Below are 21899 nucleotides of genomic sequence, written 5' to 3' on the forward strand. Positions count from 1 at the left end.
TGACACCTGTCATCACAATGCTCGAAAACTTTTCTCATCACAATACGCCATGATCCCTGTCAGCACAATGTTCCATGACACTTGTCATCACAATTCTCCATGCCCTTTTCATCACAATACACCATGCCCTTGTCAGCACAGTGCTCCTTGGCCCCTATAATCACAATGCTCCATGCCCTCGTCATCACAATGCTCCAGTTCTCTTCTCATCACAATGCTCCATGCCTGTGTCAACACAATGCTCCATGACCCTGGTCATCACAATGCTCGATGACCCATGTCATCACAATGCTCCATGCCGTTGTCATCACAATGTTGCATGATCCCTGTCATCACTGTTCTCCGTGACCGATGTCATCACAATGCTCCAGGACAATTTTCATCACAATGCTCCATTCACCCTCTCATCACAATGCCCATGACCCCTGTCATCACAATGCTCCATGGCCTTTGTCATTTCAATGCTCCATGACAACTGTCATGAAAATGCTGGATGGCCCTTGTCATCACAATGCTCCATGCCATGGTCATCACAATGCTCCAGACCTCTTGTCATCATAATGTTCCATGCCCGTGTCATCCCAATGCTCCATGACACTTGTCATAACAATGCTCCATGGCCTTTGTCATCAGAATGCTACATGGCCCCTGTCATCACAGTGCTCCATGATACCTTTCATCACAATGCTAGATGACCACTGTCATCAAAATGCCCCGTGACACCTTATATCACAATTCGCCATGGCCCTTGTCATCACAATGCTCCTTGAACTGTGTCATCACAAGTTTCCAGGACACATGTAATCACAATGATCAATTACAACTTTCATCACAATGCTCCATGCCACTTGTCATCACAATGCACAATGCCTTGTCAGCACAATGCTCCTTGGGCCCTGTAATCAAAATGCTCCATGCCCTTGTCATCACAATGCTCCAGATCTCTTCTCATCACAGTGCTCAATGCTCGTGTCAACACAATGCTCCAGGGCCCCTCTCATCACAATGCTCGATGACCCTTGTCATCACAATGCTCCATGCCCGTGTCATCACAATGCTCCATAACCCCTGTCATCACAATGTTCCATGGCCTATGTCATCACAATGCTCCATAGCCCTTGTCATCACAGTGCTCCATGATACCTTTCATGACAATTCTAGATGACCACTGTCATCACATTTCCCCATGACACCTGTCATCACAATTCGCCATTGCCCTTGTCATCACAGTGCTCCATGAACCGTGTCATCACAATGTTCCAGGTCACTTGTCATCAAAATGATCCATGACCATTTTCATCACAATGCTCCATGACACCTCTCATCACAATGCTCTATGTCCTATGTATTCACAATGCTCCATGGCCCCTGTTATCACATTGCTCCATGATCCCTTTCATCACAATGCTCCATGACCGCTGTCGTAACAATGCCCCATGACGTCTTTCATCACAATGCTCCATGGCCCCACTCATCACAATGCTCCATGATTCCTGTCAGCAAAATATTCCATGACACTTGTCATCACAATGCTCCATGGCACTTGTCATCACAATAATCCATGGTTCTTTTCATCACAATGCTCCAGGAAAACTTTCTTCACAGTGCTCCATGACCCTTTCATCACAATTCCCAATGCCACCTGTCATCACAATGCCCCATGACCCCTGTCATCACCATGCTCCATGGCCCTTGTCATCACAAAGCTCCATGAATCCTGTCATCACAATGATCCATGACCGCTTTCTTCACAATGCTCCAGTAACATTTTCATCACAATGGTCCATACCACTTCTCATCACAATGCACCATGCACTTGTCAGCACAATGCTCCTTGCCCCCTGTACCCAAAATGCTCCATGCCCTTGTCATTGCAATGCTCCAGATCTCTTCTCATTACAATGCTCCATACCCATGTCAACTCAATGTTCCATGACCCCTGTCATCACAATTCTCGATGACCCATTTCATCACAATGCTCCAAGCCCTTGTCATCACAATGCTTCATGAACATTGTCGTCACAATGTTCACTGACCCCTGTCATCACAATGCTTCATGAACCTTGTCGTCACAATGTTCACTGACCCCTGTCATCACAATGCTCCATGACCCTTGCCATCACAATGCTCCATGGCCACTCTAATCACAATGCTTCATGCACTAGTCATCACAATGCTCCAGAACTCTATTCAACATAATGCTCCATCCCCGTGTCACCACAATGCTCCTTGACACTTGTCATCACAATGCTCCATGGCCCCTGTCATCACAGTGCTCCATGATACATTTCATCACAATTCTAGATGACCACTATCATCACAATGCCACCTGACACCTGTCATCGCAATTCGCCATGGCCCTTGTCATCACAATGCTCCCTGAACCGTGTCATCACAATGTTCCAGGAAACTTGTCATTACAGTGATCCATGACCACTTTCGTCACAATGTTTCATGACCCCTGTCATCACAATGCTCCATGCCCTATGTTTTCACCATTCTCCGTGGCCCCTGTAATCACATTACACCATGATCCCTTTCATCACAATGCTCCATGAGCACTGTCATTACAATGCCCCATGACACCTGTGCTCACAATGCGCCATGGCCGTTGACATCACAACATTCCATGACCACTGTCATCACAATGCTCAATGAACCTTGTAATCACAATGCTCCATGCCCTTGTCATCACAATGCTCCAGAACTCTTGTCATCATAATGCTCCATGCACGTGTCATCACAATGCTCCAAGGCCTTTGTCATCACAATGCTCCATGGCCACTGTCATCACAGTGCTCCATGATACCTTTCATCACAATGCTAGATGCCCACTGTTATCAAAATGCCCAATGATGCCTGTCATCACAATGCTCCAAGGCCACTCCCATCACAATGCTCCATGATCCCTGTCAGCACAATGTTCCATGACCGTGTCATCACAATGCTCCATGACCCATGGCATCACAATTCTCCATGATACTTGTCATTACAATGCTCCATGGCTCTCGACATCACAATGTTCCTTGGTGCTTTTCTTCGCAATGCTCCATGACAACTGTCATCAAAATACTCCAAGATTTGTTTCATCACAATGCTCCATGGCCCTTGTCATTACAAATCTACATGATCCCTTTCATCACAATTCTCCGTGGCAACTTACATAAAAATGCTCCATGCCCCTGTCATCACAATGCCTAATGATACCTGTTTTTACAATGATCCACGACCCTTGTCATCACAAGGCTCCATGTCCCTTGTATTCACAATGCTCCATGGCCCTTGTCATCACAATGCTCCATGAAACATTTCCTCACAATGCTCCAGTACGCCTTTCATCCAAATTCCCCATGGCCACTGTCATCACAATTCTCCATGACCCCTGTCATCATAATGGTCCATGACCCGTTTCATCTCAATGCTCCATGACACCTGTCATCACAATGCTCCATGGCCCCTGTAATCACAGCGCTCCATGACACCTTTCATCACACTGCTCCATGACCACTCTCATCACAATGCCCCATGACACCTGTCATCACAATGCTCGAAAACTTTTCTCATCACAATACGCCATGATCCCTGTCAGCACAATGTTCCATGACACTTGTCATCACAATTCTCCATGCCCTTTTCATCACAATACACCATGCCCTTGTCAGCACAGTGCTCCTTGGCCCCTATAATCACAATGCTCCATGCCCTCGTCATCACAGTGCTCCAGTTCTCTTCTCATCACAATGCTCCATGCCTGTGTCAACACAATGCTCCATGACCCTGGTCATCACAATGCTCGATGACCCATGTCATCACAATGCTCCATGCCGTTGTCATCACAATGTTGCATGATCCCTGTCATCACTGTTCTCCGTGACCGATGTCATCACAATGCTCCAGGACAATTTTCATCACAATGCTCCATTCACCCTCTCATCACAATGCCCATGACCCCTGTCATCACAATGCTCCATGGCCTTTGTCATTTCAATGCTCCATGACAACTGTCATGAAAATGCTGGATGGCCCTTGTCATCACAATGCTCCATGCCATGGTCATCACAATGCTCCAGACCTCTTGTCATCATAATGTTCCATGCCCGTGTCATCCCAATGCTCCATGACACTTGTCATAACAATGCTCCATGGCCTTTGTCATCAGAATGCTACATGGCCCCTGTCATCACAGTGCTCCATGATACCTTTCATCACAATGCTAGATGACCACTGTCATCAAAATGCCCCGTGACACCTTATATCACAATTCGCCATGGCCCTTGTCATCACAATGCTCCTTGAACTGTGTCATCACAAGTTTCCAGGACACATGTAATCACAATGATCAATTACAACTTTCATCACAATGCTCCATGCCACTTGTCATCACAATGCACAATGCCTTGTCAGCACAATGCTCCTTGGGCCCTGTAATCAAAATGCTCCATGCCCTTGTCATCACAATGCTCCAGATCTCTTCTCATCACAGTGCTCAATGCTCGTGTCAACACAATGCTCCAGGGCCCCTCTCATCACAATGCTCGATGACCCTTGTCATCACAATGCTCCATGCCCGTGTCATCACAATGCTCCATAACCCCTGTCATCACAATGTTCCATGGCCTATGTCATCACAATGCTCCATAGCCCTTGTCATCACAGTGCTCCATGATACCTTTCATGACAATTCTAGATGACCACTGTCATCACATTTCCCCATGACACCTGTCATCACAATTCGCCATTGCCCTTGTCATCACAGTGCTCCATGAACCGTGTCATCACAATGTTCCAGGTCACTTGTCATCAAAATGATCCATGACCATTTTCATCACAATGCTCCATGACACCTCTCATCACAATGCTCTATGTCCTATGTATTCACAATGCTCCATGGCCCCTGTTATCACATTGCTCCATGATCCCTTTCATCACAATGCTCCATGACCGCTGTCGTAACAATGCCCCATGACGTCTTTCATCACAATGCTCCATGGCCCCACTCATCACAATGCTCCATGATTCCTGTCAGCAAAATATTCCATGACACTTGTCATCACAATGCTCCATGGCACTTGTCATCACAATAATCCATGGTTCTTTTCATCACAATGCTCCAGGAAAACTTTCTTCACAGTGCTCCATGACCCTTTCATCACAATTCCCAATGCCACCTGTCATCACAATGCCCCATGACCCCTGTCATCACCATGCTCCATGGCCCTTGTCATCACAAAGCTCCATGAATCCTGTCATCACAATGATCCATGACCGCTTTCTTCACAATGCTCCAGTAACATTTTCATCACAATGGTCCATACCACTTCTCATCACAATGCACCATGCACTTGTCAGCACAATGCTCCTTGCCCCCTGTACCCAAAATGCTCCATGCCCTTGTCATTGCAATGCTCCAGATCTCTTCTCATTACAATGCTCCATACCCATGTCAACTCAATGTTCCATGACCCCTGTCATCACAATTCTCGATGACCCATTTCATCACAATGCTCCAAGCCCTTGTCACCACAATGCTTCATGAACATTGTCGTCACAATGTTCACTGACCCCTGTCATCACAATGCTTCATGAACCTTGTCGTCACAATGTTCACTGACCCCTGTCATCACAATGCTCCATGACCCTTGCCATCACAATGCTCCATGGCCACTCTAATCACAATGCTTCATGCACTAGTCATCACAATGCTCCAGAACTCTATTCAACATAATGCTCCATCCCCGTGTCACCACAATGCTCCTTGACACTTGTCATCACAATGCTCCATGGCCCCTGTCATCACAGTGCTCCATGATACATTTCATCACAATTCTAGATGACCACTATCATCACAATGCCACCTGACACCTGTCATCGCAATTCGCCATGGCCCTTGTCATCACAATGCTCCCTGAACCGTGTCATCACAATGTTCCAGGAAACTTGTCATTACAGTGATCCATGACCACTTTCGTCACAATGTTTCATGACCCCTGTCATCACAATGCTCCATGCCCTATGTTTTCACCATTCTCCGTGGCCCCTGTAATCACATTACACCATGATCCCTTTCATCACAATGCTCCATGAGCACTGTCATTACAATGCCCCATGACACCTGTGCTCACAATGCGCCATGGCCGTTGACATCACAACATTCCATGACCACTGTCATCACAATGCTCAATGAACCTTGTAATCACAATGCTCCATGCCCTTGTCATCACAATGCTCCAGAACTCTTGTCATCATAATGCTCCATGCACGTGTCATCACAATGCTCCAAGGCCTTTGTCATCACAATGCTCCATGGCCACTGTCATCACAGTGCTCCATGATACCTTTCATCACAATGCTAGATGCCCACTGTTATCAAAATGCCCAATGATGCCTGTCATCACAATGCTCCAAGGCCACTCCCATCACAATGTTCCATGATCCCTGTCAGCACAATGTTCCATGACCGTGTCATCACAATGCTCCATGACCCATGGCATCACAATTCTCCATGATACTTGTCATTACAATGCTCCATGGCTCTCGACATCACAATGTTCCTTGGTGCTTTTCTTCGCAATGCTCCATGACAACTGTCATCAAAATACTCCAAGATTTGTTTCATCACAATGCTCCATGGCCCTTGTCATTACAAATCTACATGATCCCTTTCATCACAATTCTCCATGGCAACTTACATAAAAATGCTCCATGCCCCTGTCATCACAATGCCTAATGATACCTGTTTTTACAATGATCCATGGCCCTTGTCATCACAATGCTCCATAGCGCTTTTCATCGCAATGCTCCGTGACCGCTTTCAGCACAATGCCCCATGACCCCTGTCATCACGATGCTCCATGGCCCTTGTCATCACAATGCTCCATGAAACATCTCCTCACAATGCTCCAGTACGCCTTTCATCCAAATTCCCCATGGCCACTGTCATCACAATTCTCCATGACCCCTGTCATCATAATGGTCCATGACCCGTTTCATCTCAATGCTCCATGACACCTGTCATCACAATGCTCCATGGCCTTTGTCATCACAATGCTCCATGGCCCCTGTAATCACAGTGCTCCATGACCCGTTTCATCTCAATGCTCCATGACCTCACTCATCGCAATGCCCCATGACCCCTGTAATCACAATGCTCCATGCCCTTGTCATCACAAGGCTCCAGAACTCTTGTCATTATAATGCTCCATGTCCGTTTCATCACCATGCTCCATGACACCTGACATCACAATGCTCCATGGCCCCACTCATTACTGTGCTCCGTAATAACTTTAATCACATTTCTAGATGACCACTGCCATCACAATGCCCCATGACATTGTCATCACAATTCGCCATGACCATTGTCATCACAATGCTCCATGAACCATGCCATCACAGGGTCCCAGGACACTTGTCATCACAATGATCCATGACCACTTTCATCACAATGCTCCATGAACACTGTCATCTCAATGCTCCATGGCCCCTGTAATCACAGTGCTCCATAACACCTTTCTTCATAATGCTCCATGACCACTGCCATCTCAATGCCCCATGACGCCTGTCATCACAATTCTCCAAGGCCCCTCTCATCACAATGCTCCATGACACTTGTCATCACATTGCTCCATAACACCTATCATCACAGTGTTCCCTGCCCAAGTCATCACAATGCTCCATGTCCCCTATAATCACAATGCTCCATGCCTTTTTCCTCACAATGCTCCAGAATTCTTGTCATCACAATGTTCCATGACCGTGGCATCACAATGCTACATGACCCTGGTCATCACAGTTCTCCATGACCCTTGTCATCACAATGCTCTATGTCGCTTTTCATCACAATTCTCAATGACCACTTTAATCACTATGCTCGCTGACCATTTTCATCACATTTCTCTATTGTCATTACAATTCCCCATGGCCCCTTTCTTCACAATGCTCCGTGATACCTGTCATCACAATCCTTGATGACCACTGTCATCACAATGCCACCTACACTTGTCATCACAATTCGCCATGGCCCTTTTCATCACAATGCTCCATGAACCATGTCATCACAAGGTTCCAGGACACTTGTCATCACAATGATCCATGACCACTTTCATCACAATGCTCAATGACCGCTTTCCTCACAATGCTCCGTGGCCTATGTATTCACAATGCTCCATGGCCCCTCTAATCACAGTGCTCCATGATCCCTGTCAGCACAATGTTACATGACAGTTGTCATCACAATGCTCCATGACCACTGTCATCACAATGTTCCCTTCCCATGTCATCACAATGCTCCATGACATTTTCATCACAATGCCCCAGAATTCTTGTTATCACAATGTTCCATGACCTTGTCATCACAATCCTCCATGACCACTGTCAACACAATGCCCCATGACACCTATCATCATAATGCTCCATGGCCCCTTTCATCACAATACTCCATGACCCATGACATCACAATGTTCCATGACAGTTGTCATTCACAATGCTCCATGACAACTGTCATCACAATGCTCCATGCCCTTGTCATCACAATGCTGCCAAACTCTTTTCATCATAATGCTCCATGACACTAGTCATTACAATGCTCCATTGCCTTTGTTTTCACAATGCTCCATGGCCCCTGTAATCACAGTGCTCCATGATTCCTTTCATCACAATGCTAGATGACCACTGTCATCACGATGCCCCATGACACCTGTCATCACAATTCGTCAAGGCCCTTGTCATCACAATGCTCATTGAACCGTGTCATCACAAGTTTCCAGGACACTTCTCATCACAATGATTCATAACGACTTTAATCACAATGCTCCATGACACTTGTCATCTCAATGATCCATGGCCTTTTTATTCACAATGCTCCATGCCACCTGTAATCGCAATGCCCCATGACCCGTGTCATCACAATGCTCCACGGCTTTTGTCATCACAATGCTCCATGACCCCTGTCATAACAATGCTCAGTGACCCTTGTCATCACAATGCTCCATGCCCTTGTCATCACACTGCTTCATGAACCTTGTCATCATGAAATTCCATGACACCTTTCAATACAATGCTCCATGACCCTTGTCATCACAATGCTGCATGATTCCTGGCATCACAATTCTCGATGACTGCTGTATTCACAATGCTCCAGAACGATTTTCATCACAATGCTCCATGCCCCCTATCATCACAATGCCCCATGACCCCTGTCGTCACAATGCTCGGTGACCCATGTCATCACCATGCTCCATGCCATTGTCATCATAATGCTCTATGGCCCATGTAAACACAATGCTCCATGCCCTTGTCATCACAATGTGCCAGAACACTTATCATCATAATGGTCCATGCCCGTGTCTTCACAGTGCTCCAGGACACTTGTCATCACAATGCTCTCAGGCATTTTTCATCACAATGCTCCATGGCCCCGGTCATCATAGTGCTCCATGATACATTTCATCACAATCCTAGATGACCACTGTCATCAAAATGCCCCATGACACTTGCCATCACAATTCGCCATGGCCCTTGTCATCACAATGCTCCATGAACCGTGTCATCACAAGGTTCCAGGACAGTTTTCATCACAAGGCTCCATTGCCCCTGTCATCTCAATGCTCCATTGCCTTTGCTCATCACAATGCTCCATGGCCCCTGTAATCACAGCGCTCCATGACACCTTTCATCACACTGCTCCATGACCACTGTCATCACAATGCCCCATGACACCTGTCATCACAATGCTCGAAAACTTTTCTCATCACAATGCTCCATGATCCCTGTCAGCACAATGTTCCATGACACTTGTCATCACAATTTTCCATGACCTCTGTGATCACAATGTTCCCTGTCCATGTCATCACAATTCTCCATGCCCTTTTCATCACAATACACCATGCCCTTGTCAGCACAGTGCTCCTTGGCCCCTATAATCACAATGCTCCATGCCCTCGTCATCACAATGCTCCAGTTCTCTTCTCATCACAATGCTCCATGCCTGTGTCAACACAATGCTCCATGACCCTGGTCATCACAATGCTCGATGACCCATGTCATCACAATGCTCCATGCCGTTGTCATCACAATGTTGCATGATCCCTGTCATCACTGTTCTCCGTGACCGATGTCATCACAATGCTCCAGGACAATTTTCATCACAATGCTCCATTCACCCTCTCATCACAATGCCCATGACCCCTGTCATCACAATGCTCCATGGCCTTTGTCATTTCAATGCTCCATGACAACTGTCATGAAAATGCTGGATGGCCCTTGTCATCACAATGCTCCATGCCATGGTCATCACAATGCTCCAGACCTCTTGTCATCATAATGTTCCATGCCCGTGTCATCCCAATGCTCCATGACACTTGTCATAACAATGCTCCATGGCCTTTGTCATCAGAATGCTACATGGCCCCTGTCATCACAGTGCTCCATGATACCTTTCATCACAATGCTAGATGACCACTGTCATCAAAATGCCCCGTGACACCTTATATCACAATTCGCCATGGCCCTTGTCATCACAATGCTCCTTGAACTGTGTCATCACAAGTTTCCAGGACACATGTAATCACAATGATCAATTACAACTTTCATCACAATGCTCCATGCCACTTGTCATCACAATGCACAATGCCTTGTCAGCACAATGCTCCTTGGGCCCTGTAATCAAAATGCTCCATGCCCTTGTCATCACAATGCTCCAGATCTCTTCTCATCACAGTGCTCAATGCTCGTGTCAACACAATGCTCCAGGGCCCCTCTCATCACAATGCTCGATGACCCTTGTCATCACAATGCTCCATGCCCGTGTCATCACAATGCTCCATGAACTGTGTCATCACAAGGTTCCAGGACGCTTGTCATCACAATGATCCATGCCCACTTTCATCACAATGCGCCATGACCCCTGTCATCACAATGCTCCATGGCCTATGTATTCACAATGCTCCATGGCCCCTGTAATCACAGTGCTCCATGACCCCTTTCATCACAATGCTCCATGACCACTGTCATCACAATGCCCCATGATGACTGTAATCACAATGCTCCAAGGCCCCTCTCATCACAATGCTCCATGATCCCTGTAATCACAATATTCCCTGCCCATGTCATCAAAATTCTTCTTGTCCCCTGTAATTAAAATGCTCCATGCCCTTACCATCTCAGTGCTCCAGAATTCTTGTCATCACAATATTCCATGACTGTCTCATCACAATGCTCCATGACCCATTTCATCACAAGGCTCCATGACCCCTGTAATCACAATTCTCCAGTACCCTTGTCATCATAATTCTCCATGCCTCTTCTCATCACAATGCTCCATGGTGTTTTCATCACAATGCTCCAGGAAAACTTTCATCACAGTGCTCCATGCCCCCTGTCATCACAATGCCCGCTGACCCCTGTCATCACTATTCTCCATGGCCCTTGTCATCAGAAAACTCATGACCATTGTCATCACAATGATCCATGACCCCTTTCCTCACAATGCTCCAGTACCAATTTCATCACAATGCTCCATGCCACTTGTCATCACAATGCACAATGCTTTGTCAGCCCAATGCTCCCTGGCCCCTGTAATCAAAATGCTCCATGCCTTTGTCATCACAATGCTCCAGATCTCTTCTCATCACAGTGCTCCAGTCCCGTGTCAACACAATGCTCCATGACCCCTGTCATCACAATGCTTGATGACACTTGTCATCACAATGCTCCATGCCGTTGTCATCACAATGATCCATGACCACTGTAATCACAATGCTCCATGCCATTGTCATCAAAATGCTCTGGAATTCTTGTCATCGTAATGCTCCTTGCCCGTGTCATCGCAATGATCCATGGCACTTGTCATCACAATATTCCATGGCCTATGTCATCAAAATGCTCCTTAGCCCCTCTCATCACAGTGCTCCATGGTACTTTTCATGACAATTCTAGATGACCACTTTCATCACAATGCCCCATGACGCCTGTCATCACAATGCTCCAACGACCCTCTCATCACAATGCTCCATGACCGCTGTCATCACAATGTGCCATGCCCATGTCATCACAATGCTCTATGTCCCCAGTAATTACAATGCTTCATGTCCTTTTCATCACAATGCTCCAGAATTCTTGTCATCACAATGTTCCATGACCGTGTCATCACAATGCTCCGTGACACATGTCATCACAATTCTCCATGTCCCCTGTCATCACAATGCTCCTAACACAGTGACTCCTAGCACAGTCACTGAAACTGTCCCTAACTAAGGCTCTGAGTCTACTCCTAACTCAGGCCCTGACACTGTCCGTAACTTAGGCTCTGGCAATACTCCCAATTCATGCACTGACGCTGTCCCTAACTAAGGGTCTGACACTACTCCCAACTCAGACACTGACACTCTCCCAAATTAAGGCCTTGACACTACTCTTAACTCAGGCCCTGACACTGTCCATAATAAAGACCCTGACACTAATCCCAACTCAGGCACTGACAATGTCCTTAACTAAGGCCCTGACACTACCATCATCTCAGCCACTGACACCATCCCTAACTATGGCCCTGACACCACTCGCAACTCAGGCACTGGTGCTGTCCCTAACTAAGGGAGTGGCACTACTCCGAACTCAGGCACTGGTGCTGTCCCTAACTAAGGCTCTGACACTGCTCCCAACTCAGGCACTGACACTACCCTAAATAAGGCCCTGACTCCACTCTTAACTCAGGCACTGTCACTGTCACTAACTAAGGCCATTACACTACTCTTAACACAAGAACTGACTCTTTCCATAACTAAGGCTTGACACAATACTTAACTCATGCCCTGACACTTTCCTTAACTAAGACCCTGACATTACTCCCAACTCAGTCACTGAAACTGTTCCTAACTAAGGCCCAGAACCTATTCTCAACTCAGGCCCTGACGCCGTCTCTAAGTAAGGCCCTGACACTACTCCCAAATCAGGAACTGACGCTCTCCCTAACTAAGGCTCTGACACTACTCCCAACTCAGGCACTGTCGCTGTCCCTAACTAAGGCCATAACACTACTCCCAACTCAGGCACTGACACTGTCCCTAAAAAAGGCCCAGACAATAGAACCAACTCAGGCACTGACACTGTCCCTAACTAAGGCCCTGACACTACTCCCAACGCAGACACTGACACTGTCCCTTACTAATGCCCTGACAGTACTGCCAACTTAGGCACAGACACTGTCCCTAACTGGGCCCCGACACTACTCCCAACTCAGGCACTGACATTGTCCCTAACTGGGCCCCGACACTACTCCCAACTCAGGCACTGACACTGTCCCTAACTAAGGCCCTGACATTTCTCCCAACTCCGGCACTGACACTGTCGCTAACTAATTTAGACCTAATCTGCTAGAACCTCAGGCTCTCCTCTGTTGCAAAAGATAATCAGAGCATGATACAGTTGTAACTAACAGAGCCAACCTGAAGACTCCTGAATTAGGCATGGCTCTCTATGGGTAAATAATTAAGAACAGGCTCAAATAATCAAGACATGAATCTACCAATAAAAATACACATATGCTGAACGAACAAGCAATTTCCACCCTACTGTGTTTAACCTACTAATTATCAAGGGTACCCAACTGGAAAAAGCTGGAATGCTGTCTTCACAGAAGACAGCTCCTATATGCAAAAGCCCCTTTTCTCTTCTAGCTGAAGTGAGCCTCTCAATAAAACCTTCTCAATTTTTGCAGCACACCCTTGATACAACAAACTGCTAAAAGTAGACCCCAAACCTTTGGATTCATTTTACTCAGTGACTCTGAAATTAAAGGGCATCCAAAACAATAACTTCCAGCAAATATCAACTAAAAAACAAGCCAGTGAGATGGAAATACATGTGAGGTTTTTGTTTCTGACTACCTGTTCTTGAAAATATACAAAAACCACTCTTGAAACCAGTGATTAACCTGTAACCAGTGCAAAGCCTTGGGCAACGTCACTAAACTTCCGATGTTTACATGGATGGACCTAGAGATTATGATACTAAGTGAAGTAAGTCAGACAGAGAAAAACAAATATCATTTATATGTGGAATCTGATTAGAGAAATGATACAAATGAACTTACTTACAAAACAGAACAGACTCACAGATCTCGAAATCAAATTACGATTACTAAAGGGGAAATGTGGGGGGAAGTGATAAATTAGGAGATTGGGTAGGGAGTAACATATACACATTACTATATATAAAATAGATAACTAATAACGACCTACTGTATAGCACAGGGAAATCTACTCAATTTTCTGTAATAACCTATATGGGAGAAGAATCTGGAAAAGAATGGATATGTGTGCGTGTGTGTGTATATATATATATAAATATGATTCACTTTTCTGTAAACCTGAAACTAATACAACATTGTAAGTCAACTGCACTGCAATAAAAATATTGCTTAAAAAACTATAAAAAAAAAGACCCTGACACTACTACCAACTCAGGCACTGACACTGTCTCTAACTAAGGCCCTGACACTACTCCTAACTAAGGCACTGACACTGTCCCTTACTAATGTCCTGACACTACTCTCAACTCAGGCACTGACATTATTCCTAACTACGGCCCTCACTCTACTCCCAACTCAGGCACTGACGCCATCCCTAAGTAAGGCCCTGACACTACTCCCAACTTAGGCACTGACGCTGTCCCTAACTAATGCCATAACACTACTCCCAACTCAGGCACTGACACTGTCCTTAACTAAGGCCCTGACATTTCTCCCAACTCTGGCACGGACACTGTCGTAACTGAGGCCCTGCAACTACTCACAACTCTGGCCCTGAAACTGTTCCTAACTACGAGTCTCAAACTACTCCTAACACAGACCCTGACACTATTCCTAACACAGTTAATGACACTGTCCCTAAATAAGGCCCTGAGACTACCCCTAACTCAGGCCCTGACACTGTCTAACTTAGGCCTTGGCACTACTCCCAACTCAGGCAATGACGCTGTCCCTAACTAAGGGTCTGACACTACTCCCAACTCAGACACTGACACTCTCCCAAATTAAGGCCTTGACACTTCTCTTAACTCAGGCCCTGACACTGTCCATAGTAAAGACCCTGACACTAATCTCAATTCAGGAACTGACACTGTCTGTAACTAAGGCCCTGACACTACTCCCATCTCAGCCACTGAAACCGTCCCTAACTATGGCTCTGACACTACTCCCAATTCAGGCACTAGCACTGTCCCTAACTAAAGCACTGGCAATACTCCCAACGCAGGCACTGACACTGTCCCTATCAAAGACCCTGATACTACTCCCACCTCAGGCACTGACACTGTCCCTAACTAAGGCAGTGGAAACTCTCCCAACATAGGCACTGACACTGTCCCTAACTAAGGCCCTGACACTACTCCCAACTAAGCCACTGACACTGTCCCTAACTACGGGCCTGACACTACTCCTAATTCAGGCACTGACGCCGTCCCTAAGAAAGGCCCAGACACTACTCCCAACTCAGGCACTGAGGCTGTCCTTAACTAAGGCTCTGACACTACTACCAACTCAGGCACTGACGCTGTCCCTAACTAAGGCCATAACACTACTCCCAACTCGGGCACTGACACTGTCCCTAACTAAGGCCTAGACAATAGAACCAACTCAGGCACTGACACTGATCCTAATTAAGGCCCTGACACTACTACCAACTCAGGCACTGACATTCTCTCTAACTAAGGCCCTCAAACTACTCCTAACTCAGGCTCTGATACTGTCCCTAAATTATACCCTGACCCTACTCCTTACATAGGCACTGACACGCTCCCAAACTAAGGCCCTGAGACTACTTCTACCTCAGGACCTGACATTGTTCCTAACTAAGGCCCTGATACTACTCACAACTCAGGCACTGACATTGACCCTACCTAAGGCCCTGACATTGTTCTCCACTCAGGCACTAACACTGTCCCTTACTAATGCCCTGACACTACGGCCAACTCAGGCACTGACACTGTCCCTAAATAAGGCCCGGAAACTTCTCCCAACTCAGGCACTAACACTGTCGCTAACTTAGGCCCTTACACTACTCACAACACAGGTCATGACACTGTCCCTAAATACCGCTCTCACACTACTCCTAAACAAGGCCCTAAATCTATTCCTAACACAGTCACTGACACTGTCCCTAACTAAGGCCCTGAGAATACTCCTATCTCAGGCCCTGACACTACTCCCAACTCAGACACTGAAGCTGTCCCTAAATAAGGCTCTGACACTATGCCCAACTCCGGCAGTGATGCTGTCCCTAACTAAGGCCTTGACACTACTCCCAACTCAGGCAATGACACTGTCCATAATAAAGACCCTGACACTCATCCGAACTCAGGTACTGACACTGCTCCCAACTCAGGCAATGACGCTGTCCTTAATTAAGGCACTGACACTACTCCTAACTCAGGCCCTGACACAATAACTATGAAAGGCCCTCACACTACTCCTAAATCAGGCCCTGAAATTGTCCCTAACTAAGACTCTGACACTGCTCGCAACTCCGGCACTGACATTCTCCCTAACTAAGACCTTAACACTACTCTTAGCTAAGACCCTGACACTATCCCTTACAAAGACCCTGACACTACTCCCAACTCCGGCAGTGACGTTGTCCCTAAATAAGGCCTTGACTCTACTCCCAACTCAGGCACTGACACTGTCCCTAACTAAGGCCCTGTAAATACTCTCAACTCAGGCCCTATCACTTTCCCTAACTAAGGACTTGACACTACTCTTAACTCAGCCCCTGACACAGTCCCTAACAAAGGCCCAGACACTATTCCCAAATCAGGCACTGATGCTATCCCTAACTAAGGCTCTGACACTACTCCCAACTCAGGCACTGATGCTGTCCCTAACTAAGGCCATAATACTACTCCCAAATCAGGCACTGACACTGTCCCTAACTAAGACCCAAACAATAGAACCAACTCAGGAACTGACATTGTCACTAAGGCCCTGACACTACTCCCAACCCAGGCACTGACACTGTCCCTAACTAAGGCACTCACACTTCTCCTAACTCAGGTTCTGACACCGTCCCTATCTTAGGCCCTGACACTAAGCTTTACATAGGCACTGACAAGCTCCCTAACTAAGGTCCTGAGACTATTTGTACCTCAAGCACTGACACGGTCCCTAACTAAGGCACTGATACTACTCCCAACTAAGGAACTGACACTCTCCCTTACTAAGGCCTTGACACTACTCTTAACTCATGCGCTGACACTGTCCCTAACAAAGACCCTGACACTATTCCCAACTCAGGCACTGACACTCTCCCTAGCTAAGACCCTGACACTACTCCCATCTCACACACTAACACTGTCCTTAAGGCCCTGACACTACTTCCAACTCAGGCACTGATATTGTCCGTAACTAAGGCCCTGACCCTATTCTCAACTCAGGAACTAACCCTGTCCCTTACTAATGCCTTGAGAGTACTGCCAACTCAGGCACTGACCGTGTCCCTAACTAAGGCCATGACATTACTCCCAACTCCGGCACTGACACTTTCACTAACTAAGGCACTGAAACTACTCACAACTCAGGCCCTGACATTTTCCTAACTACCAGTCTCAGACTATTCCTAAGTCAGGACCTGACACTATTCCTAACACAGTCACAGAATCTGTCCCTAACTAAGGCCCTGAGGCTACTCCTAACTCAGGCCGTGACACTGTCCGTAACTTAGGCCCTGGAACTACTCCCAACTCAGGCACTGATGCTGTCCCTAACTAAGGGTCGGACACTACTCCCAACTCAGACACTGACACTGTACCAAATTAAGGCCTTGACACTACTCTTAACTCAGGCTTTGACACTGTCCATAAAAAAGACCGTGACACTAATCCCAAAACAGGAACTGACACTGTCCGTAAATAAAGGCCCTGACACTACACTCATCTCAGCCAATGACACCATCCCTAACTAGGCCCTGACACTACTTCCAACTCAGGCACTGACATTATCCATACCTAAGGCCCTGACACTATTCTCCACTCAGGCACTAACACTGTCCCTTACTAATGCCCTGACACTATGGCCAACTCAGGCACTGACACTGTCCCTAAATAAGGCCCTGAAACTTCTCCCAACTCAGGCACTGACACTGTTGCTAACTTAGGCCCTTACACCACTCACAACACAGGCCCTGATACTGTCCCTAAATACCGCTCTCACACTACTACTAAATCAGGCCCTAATGCTATTCCTAACACAGTCACTGACACTGTCCCTAACTAAGGCCCTGAGAATACTCTTATCTCAGGCCCTGCCACTACTCCCAACTCAAACACTGAAGCTGTCCCTAAATAAGGCTCTGAAACTATGCCAAACTCCAGCAGTGACGCTGTCCCTAACTAAGGCCTTGAAACTACTCCCAACTCAGGCACTGACACTGTCCCTAACTAAGGCCCTGACACTACTCCCAACTCAGACACTGACACTTTCTCAAATTAAGGCCTTGACACTACTCTTAACTCAGGCCTTGACACTGTCCATAATAAAGACCCTGATACTAATCCCAACACAGGAACTGACACTGTCCGTAACTAAGGCAATGACACTACTCCCAACTCAGGCACTGACACTCTCCCTAATTATGGCCCTGACACTACTCCTAACTCAGGCACTAACACTTTCCCTTACTAATGTCCTGACACTACTCCCAACTCAGGCACTGACATTGTTCCTAACAAACGTCCTGACACTACTCCCAACATAGGCACTCTGCCTATCCCTAAATACACCCTGACAGTACTCCCAACTCAGGAAGTGACACTGTCCCTAACTTAGGCCCTGAAAGTACTCTCAACTCAGGCACTAACAGTGTCCCAAACTAAAGACTTGACACTACTCTTAACTCAGGCCCTGACACAGTCCCTAACAAAGGCTCTGACACTACTCCCAACTCAGGCACTGACGCTGTCCCTAACTAAGGCCAAAACACTCCTCCCAACTCAATCACTGACACTGTCACTAACTAAGGCCCAGACAATAGAACCAACTCATGCACTGGCTCTGTCCCAAACTAAGGACCTCACACTACTCTTAACTCAGGCTCTGACACTGTCCCTAACTTAGGCCCTGACACTACTCCTTACTTAGGCACTGACACGCTCCCTACCTGAGGCCCTGAGACTAATTCTACCTCAGGCCCTGACTCTGTCCCTAACTATGGCCCTGATACTCCTCCAACTCAGGTACTGACACTCTCCCTAGCTAAGGCCTTGACACTACTCTTAACTCATATGCTGACACTGTCCATAACAAAAACCCTGACACTATTCCCAACTCAGGCACTGACACTCTCCCTATCTAAGACCCTGGCACTACTCCCATCTCAGCCAGTGACACTGTCCTTAAGGCCCTGACACTACTTCCAACTCAGGCACTGACATTCTCCCTACCTAAGACCCTGACCCTATTCTCAACTCAGGCACTAACACTGTCCCTTACTAATGCCCTGACACTATTGCCAACTCAGGCACTGACACTGTCCCTAACTAGGCCCTGACACTACTCCCAACTCAGACTCTGACACTGTCCCTAACTAAGGCCCTGAAACTACTCACAACTCAGGCCCTGACAGTGTTCTTAACTACCGGTCTCAGACTACTTGTAACTCAGGCCCTGACACTCTTCCTAACACCGTCACTGACACTGTCCCTAACTAAGGCCCTGAGACTACTCCCAACTCAGGCTCTGACACTGTCCGTAACTTTGGCCCTGGCACTACTCCCAACTCAAGCACTGACACTGTCCTTAACTAAGGCCATAACACGTCTCACAATTCAGGCACTGCCACTGTCCCTAACTAAGGCCATTACACTACTCTTATCTCAAGAACTGACACTCTCCATAACTAAGGCTTTGACACAATACTTAACTCATGCCCTTACACTGTCCTTAACTAAGACCCTGACACTACTCCCATATCAGTCACTGACACTGGTCCTATCTAAGGTCCAGAGACTGCTCCCAATTCAGGACTTGACACTGTCCCTAAGTAAGGCACTGATACTACTCCCAAATCAGGCACTGACACTCTCCCTAACTAAGGCAGTGAAAATACTCCCAACATAGGCACTTACACTGTCCCTAACTAGGCCTTGATACTACACCCAGCTCAGGCACTGACATTGTGCCTAACTAAGGCCCTGACATTACTCCCTACTCAGGCACTGACACTGTCGATAACTTATGCCCTTACACTACTCACATCACAGGCCCTGACACTGTTCCTAAATACCACTCTCACACTACTCCTAAATCAGGCCGTAACACTATTCCTAACACAGTCACTGACACTGGCCCTAACTAAGCCCTGAGAATACTCCTTACTCAGGCCCCAACTCTTTCCGTAACTAAGGCCTTGACACTACTCCTTACTCAGGCCGTGACACGATAACTAAGAAAGGCCCTCACACTACTCCTAACTCAGGCACTGACACTGTCCATAACTTAGGCCCTGACACTACTCCCAACTCAGGCACTGACACTGTCCCTAACAAGGACCTGGCACTACTCCCAATTCAGGCACTGACACTGTCCCTAACTACCGCTTTCACACTACTCCAACTCAAGCCCTGTCACTATTCCTATCTCAGTCACTGGCACTGTCCCTAACAAAGGCCCTGACACTACTCCCAACTCAGGCACTGACACTGTCCCTTACTAAGGCCCTGACACAACTACCAACACAGGCAGTGACACTTTCGTTAAATATGGCAGTGAAACTACTCCTTACATAGGCAATGACACTGTCCCTAACTATGCCCTGACACTACTCCTAACTCAGGAACTGACACTGTCGAGAACTAAGGCGCTGACATTACTCCCAAATCAGGCACTGAAACTGTCGGTAACTATGTCCCTGACATTACTCACAACTCAGCACCTGACACTGTCCCTAACTACCGCTCTCACACTACTCCTAACACAGGCCCTGACCCTATACCTAACACAGTCACTGACAGTGTCCCTAACGCCCTGAGATTACTCATAACTCACGCCCTGACATGGTCCCTAACAAAGACCCTGACACTACTCCCAAATCAGGCACTGACACTCTCCCTATCTAAGGCCCTGAAACTCTTCACAACTAAGGAACTGACACTGTCCCTTACTAATACCCTGACACTACTGCCAACACTGGCACTGACACTGTCCCTAACTAAGGCCCTGAGACTACTCCTAACTCATGCCCTGACACTGTCCGTAACTTAGGCCCTGACACTACTCCTAATTCAGGCACTGGCACTCTCCCTAACTAAGGCCCTGAGACTACTCCTACCTCAGGCCCTGACACTGCCCCTAACTAAGACCCTGATACTACTTTCAACTCAGGCTCTGACAATGTCCCTAACTATGGTCCTGACACTACTCCAAAGGCAGGCACTGACACTGTCCCTAACTGAGCTAATGATACTACTCCAAACTCAGGCACTAAGGCTCTGGATCATTGTGATGACAAGGGTCATGCAGAATTGTGATGACAAGGGCATGGAGAATTGTGATGACAGGGGTCATGGAGAATTGTGATGAAAGTGGTCATGGAGCATTGTGATGAAAGTGGTCATGGAGCATTGTGATGAAAGTCGTCATGGAGCATTGTGATGAAAAGCGCTATGGAGCATTGTGATGACAGGGGTCATGGAGCATTGTGATGACAAGGGCCATGGAGCATTGTGATGATAGGAGTCATGAGGCATTGTGATGATAGGGATCATGGAGCTTTATGTTGAAAGGGGTCATGGAACATTGTGATGACAAGGGTCATGGAGCACTGTGATGATAATCGCCATGGATCATTGTGATTAATGGAGTAATGGAGCATTGTGATGAAAGGGGTCATGGATCATTGTGATTACAGGGATAATGG

General features: G+C 46.9%; 1 long non-coding RNA gene across 1 annotated transcript in view; it reads right to left on the minus strand.

Annotated features, from left to right (window-relative positions):
* Positions 1-6438: 6438 nt before the first annotated feature.
* The window catches only part of LOC309631589, a 54114-nt gene continuing 38653 nt past the window's right edge, over positions 6439-21899 (minus strand). The window contains exon 3 of the long non-coding RNA XR_014246388.1: positions 6439-6533. This is a non-coding gene — a long non-coding RNA (uncharacterized lncRNA). The remainder of the gene's footprint in view (positions 6534-21899) is intronic.

This window comes from Balaenoptera borealis (assembly GCF_965194805.1).
Source record: "Balaenoptera borealis genome assembly, chromosome: 7".
Lineage (NCBI taxonomy): Eukaryota > Metazoa > Chordata > Mammalia > Artiodactyla > Balaenopteridae > Balaenoptera > Balaenoptera borealis.